This window comes from Equus caballus, chromosome 20 (genome assembly GCF_041296265.1).
Source record: "Equus caballus isolate H_3958 breed thoroughbred chromosome 20, TB-T2T, whole genome shotgun sequence".
In the NCBI taxonomy this organism is placed as follows: Eukaryota; Metazoa; Chordata; class Mammalia; order Perissodactyla; family Equidae; genus Equus; species Equus caballus.
Window position 1 is genome coordinate 28,283,673 of NC_091703.1, and position 10,366 is coordinate 28,294,038.

Genomic DNA, 10,366 nt, shown 5'->3' on the forward strand with positions numbered 1-10,366 from the left:
GGAATAATTTGAGAACGTTTGCTATTAAATCTTCTTTGAATGTTTGGTAGAATTCTCTAGGGAAGCCATCTGGTCCTGGACTTTTATTTTTTGGGAGGTTTTTGATTACTGTTTCAAATCTCTTTACTTGTGATTGGTCTATTCAGATTCTCTGTTTCTTCCTGATTCAGTTTTGGGAGGTTTTATGAGTCTAAGAATTTATCCATTTCTTCTAGATTGTCCAATTTGTTGGCATGTAGTTTTTCATAGTATTCTCTTATAATCTTTTGTATTCCTGTGGTATCTGTTGTAATTTCTCCTTTTTCGTTTCTAATTTTATTTATTTGAGACTTCTTTTTCTCTTAGTAAGTCTGAGTGAGGGTTTGTCAATTTTATCTTCTCAAAGAAGCAGCTCTTAGTTTCGTTGATCCTTCCTCCTGTTTTTTTCATTTTAATTTCACTTATTTCTGCTCTAATTTTTATTATTTCCCTCCTTCTTCTGACTTTGGGCTTTGTTTGTTCTTCTTTTTCTAGTTCTGCTAGGTGTAGTTTAAGATTGCTTATTTGAGATTTTTCTTGTTTGTTAAGGTGGGCCTGTATTGTTATGAGTTTCTTACTTAGGACTGCTTTTGCTGCATCCCATTTGAGTTGGTATGGTGTATTTTCATTTTCATTTGTCTTGAAATATTTTTTTATTTCTCCTTTAATTTCTTCAGTGATCCATTGGCCATTCAGTAGCATGTTGTTTAGCCTCCACATATTTGTCACTCTCCCAGCTTTTTTCTTATAGTTGATTTCTAGTTTCATAGCATTATAGTCAGAAAAGATGCTTGATATGATTTCAATCTTCCTAAATGTATTGAGGCCTGCGTTGTTTCCCAACATATGGTCTATCTTTGAGAATGTTCCATATGCACTTGAGAAGAATGTGTATTCGATTGTTGGGTGGAGAATTCTCTCTCTATATCTCTCTATTAAGTCTATCTGGTCTAGTTTTCTGTTTAATTCCACTATTTCCTTGTCGATTTTCTGTCTGGATGTTCTATCTATTGATGTAAGTCGGGTGTTAAGGTCCCCTACTATTGTTGTGTTGCTGTTAATATCTCCTTTTAGGTCTGTTAATAGTTACTTTATGTACTTTGGTGCTCCTGTGTTAGGTGCATATATATTTGTAAGCATTATGTCCCCTTGGTGGAGTGTCCCTTTTATCATTCGTCCCTCTTTATCTCTCATTGCCTTTTTTATCTTGAAGTCTACTTTATCTGATATAAGTAAGGCAACACCTGCTTTCTTTTGTTTGCCATTAGCATGGAATATTGTCTTCCATCCCTTCACTCTGAGCCTGTGTTTCTCTTTAGAGCTGAGATGTGTTTCCTAGAAGCAGAATATTGTTGGGTCTTGTTTTTTAATCCACTCAGCCACTCTGTCTTTTGATTGGAGAATTCAATCCATTTACATTTAAAATAATTATTTATATATGAGGGCTTAATACTGACGTTTTATCACTTGTTTTCCAGTTGTTCTGTATTTCTCTTATTTCTTGTCCTGTGTATTTTGGATTGCCAGTTCAGCCTTGTGTTTCTTTATGATGGTTTTCTCAGTTTTCTCTTTATATATCATTTGTGTCTCTGTTCTGATTTTTTCTTTAGTGGTTACCATGAGGTTTGTATAAAAAATCTCGTAGATGAGACAGTCCATCTTCTGATAGCCTGTTATCTCTTTACCCTAAGGAGGTTCCATCCCTTTCCTCTTCCCCGTCCAAGTTATTGTTGTCACAACTTATTCCATTTTGTGTTGTAGGTCTGTGATTAAAATGAAATGTTTATAGTTATTTTGGTGCTTTCCTTCCTTTTATCTTTAATGTTATAATTAAGTATTAGCTAACCTTTTCTGATAGCTGCAGTTTTCTGATTTTGTCTGCCTATTTATCTCCTTGCTCAAGGCTTTGTAAACTCTTTTTTTTTCTTTGAGGAAGATTAGCCCTGAGCTAACTACTGCCAATCCCCGTCTTTTTTCTGAGGAAGACTGGCCCTGAGCTAACATCCATGCCCATCTTCTACTTTATACATGAGATGCCTACCACAGCATGGCTTTTGCCAAGTGGTGCCATGTCCGCACCCGGGATCCAAACCGGTGAACCCCGAGCCGCCAAAGCGGAATGTGCGAACCTAACCACTGTGCCAAGGGTCTGGCCCCTGTAAACTCTTTTTTTTCAGGTATGAGGGCCTTCTTGATCATTTCTTGTAGGAGCAGTCTTGTGCCAATGAATTCCCTCAGCTTTTATTTATCTGGGAAAGTTTTTATTTCTCCATCATAACTGAAGGATATTTTCGCTGGATAGAGTATTCTTGGCTGAAAGTTTTGTCTTTCAGAATTTTGAATATATCATTCCACTCCTAGCTTGTAAAATTTCTGCTAAGAAAACTGCTAAAAGCATGATAGGGGTTCCTTTGTAGGCCATTTCCTTCTGTCTTGCTGCCCTTAATATTTTTCCTTTGTCATTGATTTTTGCCAGTTTTACCAATATATGCCTTGGAGAAGATCTTTTCATATTGCTGTAATTAGGAGTTCTGTTAGTTTCTGTTACTTTTAATTCCAGCTCCTTCCCCAGGTTTGGGAAATTCTCTGCTATTATTTCTTTGAACAAGCTCTCTGCTCCTTTCTCCCTCACTTCTCCTTCTTGAATACCCATAATCCTTATGTTCCATTTTGTAATTGAGTCAGATATTTCTTGGAGAATTTCTTCATTTCTTTTTAGTCTTAGTTCTCTCCCCTCTATCTGAAGCATTTCTATATTTCTGTTCTCTAAATTGCTGATTCTTTCCTCCATAATATCAACTCTGTTATTTAAGGACTCCAGATTTTTCTTTATCTCATTCAATGTGTTTTTCATCTCCAACATTTCTGATTTTTTGTTTGTTTCAATTTCTTTTGTGAAGAATTCCCTCTGTTCACTAATTTTATTCATGATTTCATTGAACTGTCTTTCTGAGTTTTCTTATAACTCATTGAGTTTTTTAATGATACCTATTTTGAATTCTCTGCCATTTAGATTGTAAATTTCTGTACCTTCAGGATTGATTTCTGGGTGCTTGTCATTTTTCTTTTGGTCTGGAATGTTACTATACCTCTTCATATTATTTGATGGGGTGGATTTGTTCCTTTGCATAGTGGTAGTGTCTGTTCACAGATTCCACCTGCCACCACTGGGGGTGGGCAGAAGCTATGTATTCTGGGCCTGCCATGGTCCCTGGCAGCTGTGTCTGTCCTTTGGAAGCTATACTGACAGGGCCTGTCTGCATCTGCATGCTCATTGCTGTTGCTTTACAAACGTATGCACTGGTGCTTTGGTTGGGGGTGGGGGGCAGGTCCCTTGCGCTGGCTGACTGACCAAGTTGGTGTGCCAGGTGAGAGGAGGAGTGCTGTGTTTTGTGTGCATGATCCCAGGGGTGCTCCCATTCTGCACTTGCTCTCTGCCCTCCTGGGGTGCTTGGCTTGGTGAAGATGCCCCCACAATTGCTTAGCCTCCTTGGTGTGGAGCTTTCCCATGGGCTGGGAAAGGTGTTCGCATTCCTGCAGAAGGCAGCTCCCTCCCCAGTCTCCTTTCAGAGCCACGTGTGATCCTGTGCCCTAGGTTGCTGCTGTTGGTGGATGGAGAGGAGATCCCCTTACTTCCTTCCACTGCCTCCCAGGGGGTCCAGCACCTCCACCTTCAGATGTATGGCTGCATGGATCTCACAGATGTCTATTGTATTGTGTGAATGTCTTCTATTGGTTTCTGAGTGTCCTTTTCATTTGTATCTTATGGGGGAGAGTCTAAGGGAAGAGCTCACTCCACCATGATGCTGATGTCACTCCTCAGCTCAGTTTTTTAAAAATGTTTTTTCATCAAATTGGAATCCAAACAAGGATCACATATTGCATTGCTGCATTATGTCTCTTTAAAAACCAGAGATTCCCTGTCCCTGTTATTCTCACAGTAGCCAAGCTAATCCCCACTGGCAATTCCCAGTAATTCTATCTAGGGGATACCACAAAGAAACTCCAGTCTCAGAGACTGAGTTGCTTGCACACGGTAGGGGTGGAAGCAAGTGCGTTTCCTCCCAGCCAGACCTTCCTCCAGTGGTCGAGGCCTCATGGTCAGAATATGGGGGCTGGGCCTGCTGCCACCTACCAAGGTCACCCAAGGAGTGACAGCTCTTGGCTCATGGTCCGCTTTCCCAGTGCTGGGCACCCCAGCAGACTCACAGTGAGGTTGCCACCCAGGTATCTGCTGCCTGGCCCCAGGTGACTGGCAAGGGAGGGGCAGAGGGCACATGCACTCTCAGAAGAAGGGGGAATACCACCTTTTTAAAAACTTGTTACTTTTAGTATTCTTTCAATTACTCAAATTTTGTATTCCTCAAATTTTGCAACTAAATTGATAAATTTTAACATTCTATGTGTATGAAATTTCTTTGGCCACTTTTGAGTTCTTTTATATTTTTTAACATTATTTTTCATTTTGCCAGTCTCTAGAAATGTTTCCCATTGTTTCCTCATTGTCTTAAATGGCACATTAGCTTTAATTTCATGTTTCTAGGAATTCATAGCCAAAACTTTGTTATTTCACGTTGAAGAAGTCAGTCTAGTGACTAGTTTTTAAGAGTGTAGTACGTAGATCAGCAGTATCATCTATGAACTTGTTAGAAATGTTGAATATTAGACCTCTTCACAGTCCTCCTGAATCAGTAACGAGATCCCCAATGATTCATAAGCACTTCAAAGTTTGAGAAGCACCACTCTAGACTCTTCTTCAGCAAATTTATGATCCATTTATATCAGATTTGGAGTATTAATATCATATTGAAGTTTTTGGTTACTGAGTATCTTTTTTTTGCATAATAGATTAGAAGATGGAATTGACCTATGATCCTTAACTTTCCCAAAATTGAGTATTTATTTAGTAAAACAATGAAAATTGCCTAGCTGAAATTTTACAGAAATCTTCAAAAATGTTAGAACTCATATATCCAATATTTTCACTCTTCTCATTGCCTATTTCCTTTCCTACTCTACCCATCTGTAACTTTATAGTTAAATAAACACTTTTTTTTGTAAAACAGATGAATGATTTTTCAACAAATTGGTCTTTCATTGATTTTTGTGTAGTTGATTTATGACAAATTGATTTTTCAACAAAAGGAAAGCTCTGTTGAAAGATGGTGAGAAATGGCTCAAGCACCCAAAAGAATCGGTTTTAAGGAGCACAGCAATGTCCATTTTATAATTCTGTAGCTCTCTGATGTATAGAGAGGTTCCATCGATAAGAAATAGTGCTGAGATTTTATCTTGGATCTAAATGGTAATGCTACTCTCCGTCCATTACTCCATAATCAATACAGTATAGACATTCATTACATCAGCACTGATCATTTGCTTTTTAAAAAATTAATTGAGGGTACACCAGCAGTCCTCTGGTACACTGATGCAGTGAAGAAGTTTGCCTTGATGATGATGATGATAATGTGATTTAGATTTTCAAAAGCCTCTGACAAGGAGCTTCATTAAAAGTTACTTTTTTTCTTAAAGACTCATTTTATGTTTGGGGAAACTTTTTGACAAGGGAAGTGTCATAGAGATGGAATGCTGAGTATATAAAAGGGAAGTTCCAAACTATGATGGAGGTTGAAAGAGGTGCATAGCTGTGTATTCATCACTAGAAGAAATCCAGTTGGCTGACCACTCAGAGGGTAGCATTACTTTTGTGATAAGGTGGAAAAATATGGACTTTGAAGCAAGCCATAACAGAATTTGAATGCTGACTTGACTGCTTTCTATATGATTGACAGTAAAGTTAGTTTACCATTTAAATTTCAATTTTATCACCTGTAAAAATAGGTATAACAACACAAACCTCCTAGGGTTGTTATTTTAAAAAAGGGGATAACGCACGTTAAGTGGCCTGGAATGTTGCTTTTTAATAAATGTAATTATTATTGCTGTTATCATCATCCAGGACCTGGTCCCAAGTTTTTTAAACTAAATGTGGCCAGAAAATAGTTGATAGGGGGAGTGATTCACATTGACTGATACAAATCTAATCAGTCATTTGAGACTGATGTATAAAACAGAATGCTAATTTATTAATTAACAATGAGAAGTGCAACTGTCATGAAGACTGGAATACTTAATGAGTACAAGCATTGCATTCTTTCCCAGTACTCAGCTCTCTAGGGGAAACTAACTTATCAGAAAATAAAGGTATGGAAGAAAAAAAAGCCTAGAAAATGTGAAATATGTGCAAGGGGAATTAGTCGTGTGATTGAAACTATTTTGGATCCTAGTAAAATAGCCTGATGCAGATCACATCAACACTGTCATATTCTTCATGGGCCGCGTGCCCCTCTATTTATTCAGCCTCTTCCTAGTTTCATTTTCTGTTCCCTCCAGTCTGGATGCTATAATTTACCTAGGGACTTGGACCATGATTACTTTCCCCCCAAAGAATAGGATCATTATAATGAATATTGACTCCTCTTCTCCCTTATAATGTACTGGCCCTACTTAACATTCAGTTGACTACTTAATTATAAATACTAATTGAGTGCTCACCATAAGGCAGAGTGCCCAGGGGCTTATGTCCTCTTCTGCTACCTTTTCTTCTTCCTCTTTACTGTAAGATTAGAGTCCAGGCTCTGTGATCACTATTTATTCTTGAAAATATTCCTAAATTACCAAATCCACTTTCTTATTTGCATTTGTCGCAATGACAGAATTCACAATAAAATGCATCATAGACTCTAAAAACAATTCTCAAATAATTCTGGCACCTATTTTGGAATATTTCCTTCAGCTTCTTCCTCTTCTTCCCTTCCATCTCTCTTACGTACGCAGACTTAACTGGGCCTGAAGGAAAGGCAGGTGTCCTTACTCCTCATTGCCACTTACAGGCTGTTGTTTCTGCCTCCTCCCTAGAATTCTCCAACTCCACTGAGACATCTGCCATGAAACTAGACCATCCACTACCCATTCTTATTGAAGTCATCTACTGATCCCAAGTCACTCCCTCATTCACTGGAGATTATAGCATCTGCCTCACTCTTCCCGTGACTTCTCAGACCATTATACCTGATGATTTTAATATGTATGTAGTCAGTCCATCCAACACCCCAGGCTTTGAGGTCTTTGGCTTCCTCTCCTCCAGTGAACTGTTCTCTCTTCCTCCTCAGACATCCACACCTATAGTCCCACCATAGACCTTGTGGCATTACCAATAAGAACAGCCCTCAAAACTTCAATTTCAAGCATCCTACTTCCTGACTACCATGTCTTATCTTTTCGACTTCCTCCCTCTAGTAATGCAATTTTAATTTTTTTCAACCCCAACACCACCTAAAATTGTAAGACCTGTGTGGATTTATTTCTGCTTCCCTCACTCCCGTCCCACCTTCTCCACCCTTACTTTACCCTTACTTTCATTTCCTCTCAGCTTAAATTCCACAGGATATTATTACAATCCCTCTCTCTTGGGTTACACTCTCCTAGAAAAATCCTGGTTAAATCCAATTTTCAGTTTATTCCATCTATGACCCCATGCACTGAACATAGCTAAAGAAAACTCAAAAATGATTGGTCTCATTTAAAACTCATGGCCAAATACCTCAAAGGAACTGTCAGTGCTGCCTTCTAATCCCACATTTCCTTAGCCAATTCGCTTTCTGACACCATAAGAGGTAACTATTCTATGCCTTACCTCCTCTCATTAAACCTCTAACTGCTCTTCACTCACTTCTCATTCTTAGCTGATGACCTAATTTCTACAAAAAAACAGAAGCAATCAGAAGATAACTTCCACATCCTTCTTCCACCAACCTACCTGCAACCATAGCCAAATACTCTATGTTCCCTCCTGTTTTAACAGCTCTTATTTTAAGGGCAGCTCTTCCCACTTGTGCACTGAAGCTTATTGCATGTTGCTTCCTAAAGGACTTCACTCTATTTATCCTTTCCCCTCTCTGGATCACCAATTTTTCTCTCTCTACTGGCTCAGTCTCAATAGCATTTGAACATACTGTAATAGCTCTTCTATAAAAAAATCTTCAACTCCACATCCCCTTCCAGCAATTACCCCAATTTTCTTTTCTCATTATAGTGAAATTCTTCAAGTGCTCAAATTTGCCTTCTCTAATTGCTTACTTCCTATTCTCATGTTAACCCCCTTCACTCAGATTTTAGTTGCATCAATCTACCAAAACTAGTCTTAAGATTGCCACTGACTTCTTCACTCCCAAATCCAAAGGTTAAGTCTCAGTCTTCATCTTTCTAAACCTCTCAGGAGACATAGTTGATCATTTCTCATTCTGAAACACTTTTTGTTTCCAGTATACTACACTCTGTTGATTATCTTCCTATCTCACATGCTGCCTACCTCACATATGGATCCTCATCTTTCTGATTTCTGAAAGTTGGAATTTCTAAGGGCTCAGTCCTTGAAACTTATTTTTATCCTATACTCTCCTCGTAGGCCATAGCATCCATTCCATGATTTTAAATATACACTATAGACTCCCAAAAGTGTATCTCTACAGTAGACCTCTCCCTCATAATCCAGACTTGCATATCCAACAGCCTACTTGATATCTCCACTTGGATGTCTAAGGCATCAAGAACAACACTTTACCCAGATAGCTAAAATTAAAGACACAGTGAAAATGTTGGCAAAGATGTAGAGCAATGGAAACTCTCAAATATGGGTGACAGTAGTGTAAATTGTTACAATTCTTTGGCAAACCATTAAGCAATGTGTACTCAAGTTGCATATATGTATCCCCTATGACACAACAGTTTCACTCCTAGGTATACACCCAATAGAAGTGGGTGCGCATGTGCACCAAAAGACATGTACAAGAATGTTCTCAGTGGCACTATTCATAATTGCCTTAAACTGGAAACAATCCAAATGATCTACCTGCGGCAGAATTGACAAATAGTGCTACATTCACAGCTACTTCAAGAACATGGATGACCCTCACAATCTGAGTAAAAAACAGGCTAGACACAAAAGCACATTTTATGATTAAAGATCAAAAACAGGCAAAACTAATCCATGGCTTTAGAACTTGGGATAGTGGTTACCTTTGGGGAAGAACGAGGTTGTGACTGGAAGGGGGAATTAGAGGGGTTACTGGGAGCCTGATAATGCTCCATTTCTTGACCTTGGTGATAGTTATACAGATGTATTCACTTTGTACACTTATATTTTGTGTTCTTTCCTGTGTTCAATAAGTTCCAAAACTGAATTCTGATTCCTCCTCCCTTCTGTGAACCTGCTCCTTCCTTGGTATTCTCCATCTCAGTACATGGCAGCTCCTTTCAAGTTGCTCAGGCCAAAGCTCTTAGAGCCATTCTGGTTTCTCCTTCTCTCACACTTTCATGTCTAAACTATCAGCAAACCGTGTCTGCTATGTTTTCAAAATATAGCCTCAATCCAACTACTTCCTACCTCTTATCACTAAGACCTTTGTCTAAATCACTATTAGCTCCTACCTGGACTATTGGAGTAGCATTCCAACTAGACTCCTGCTTGCACTCTTGACGCCCTACAATCTCTTCCCTACACTGCAGCTAGTGACTCTTTTAAAACATAATTATAATCATGTCACTCCCTTGCTCAACACCCTCCAATGACTATCTCATTCAGAATAAAATGCGAAATCCTTAACATTTCCAGTTGTCTCTCTGCTATCATCTCCTACCACTCACTCACTGCACTCCAGCCAGTGTTCCTAAAACTGCCAAAGACACTCCTATCTCAGGAACTCTGTGGCCACTAGTCCCTCTGCCTAGAACGTTCTTCTCCCAGACATATACCTAGTTCATTCCTTCACGTCCTCCAGTCTGTGCCCCAACGATACAGTAGAAAGGCATATCTACAACAGTACCACATCCCCTGGTGGGGATTTCTCACAGGCCCTTCATGCTGCTTTATTGTTATGTATAACACTTATCACCACTTGGCATTTTACACATATATTTATAATAGGATGTGAGGTCAGTGAAAGCAGAGATTTGGTTTTGTTGACTTCTGAACCCCAACCACTACAAGGTCAGGCACCTCATAAATACTGGCTGTGGTTGATTTTGTGTGTGTGTGTGAGAGGAAGATTGACCTTGGGCTAACATTTGTGTCAATTTCCTTTTTTTTTTTTTTGTATGTGGGATGTTGCCAAAGCATGGCTTGATGAACTGTGTGTACGTCCATGTTCTGGATCTGAACCTGTGAACCCCAGGCCGCCAAAGCAGAGTGTGCAAAACTTAACCACTACACCACTGGACTGGCCCCTGAATGATTTATAATGAAGACCCAAATGTTTAAAAGAACGAATGACTAAGTTACATGATATTT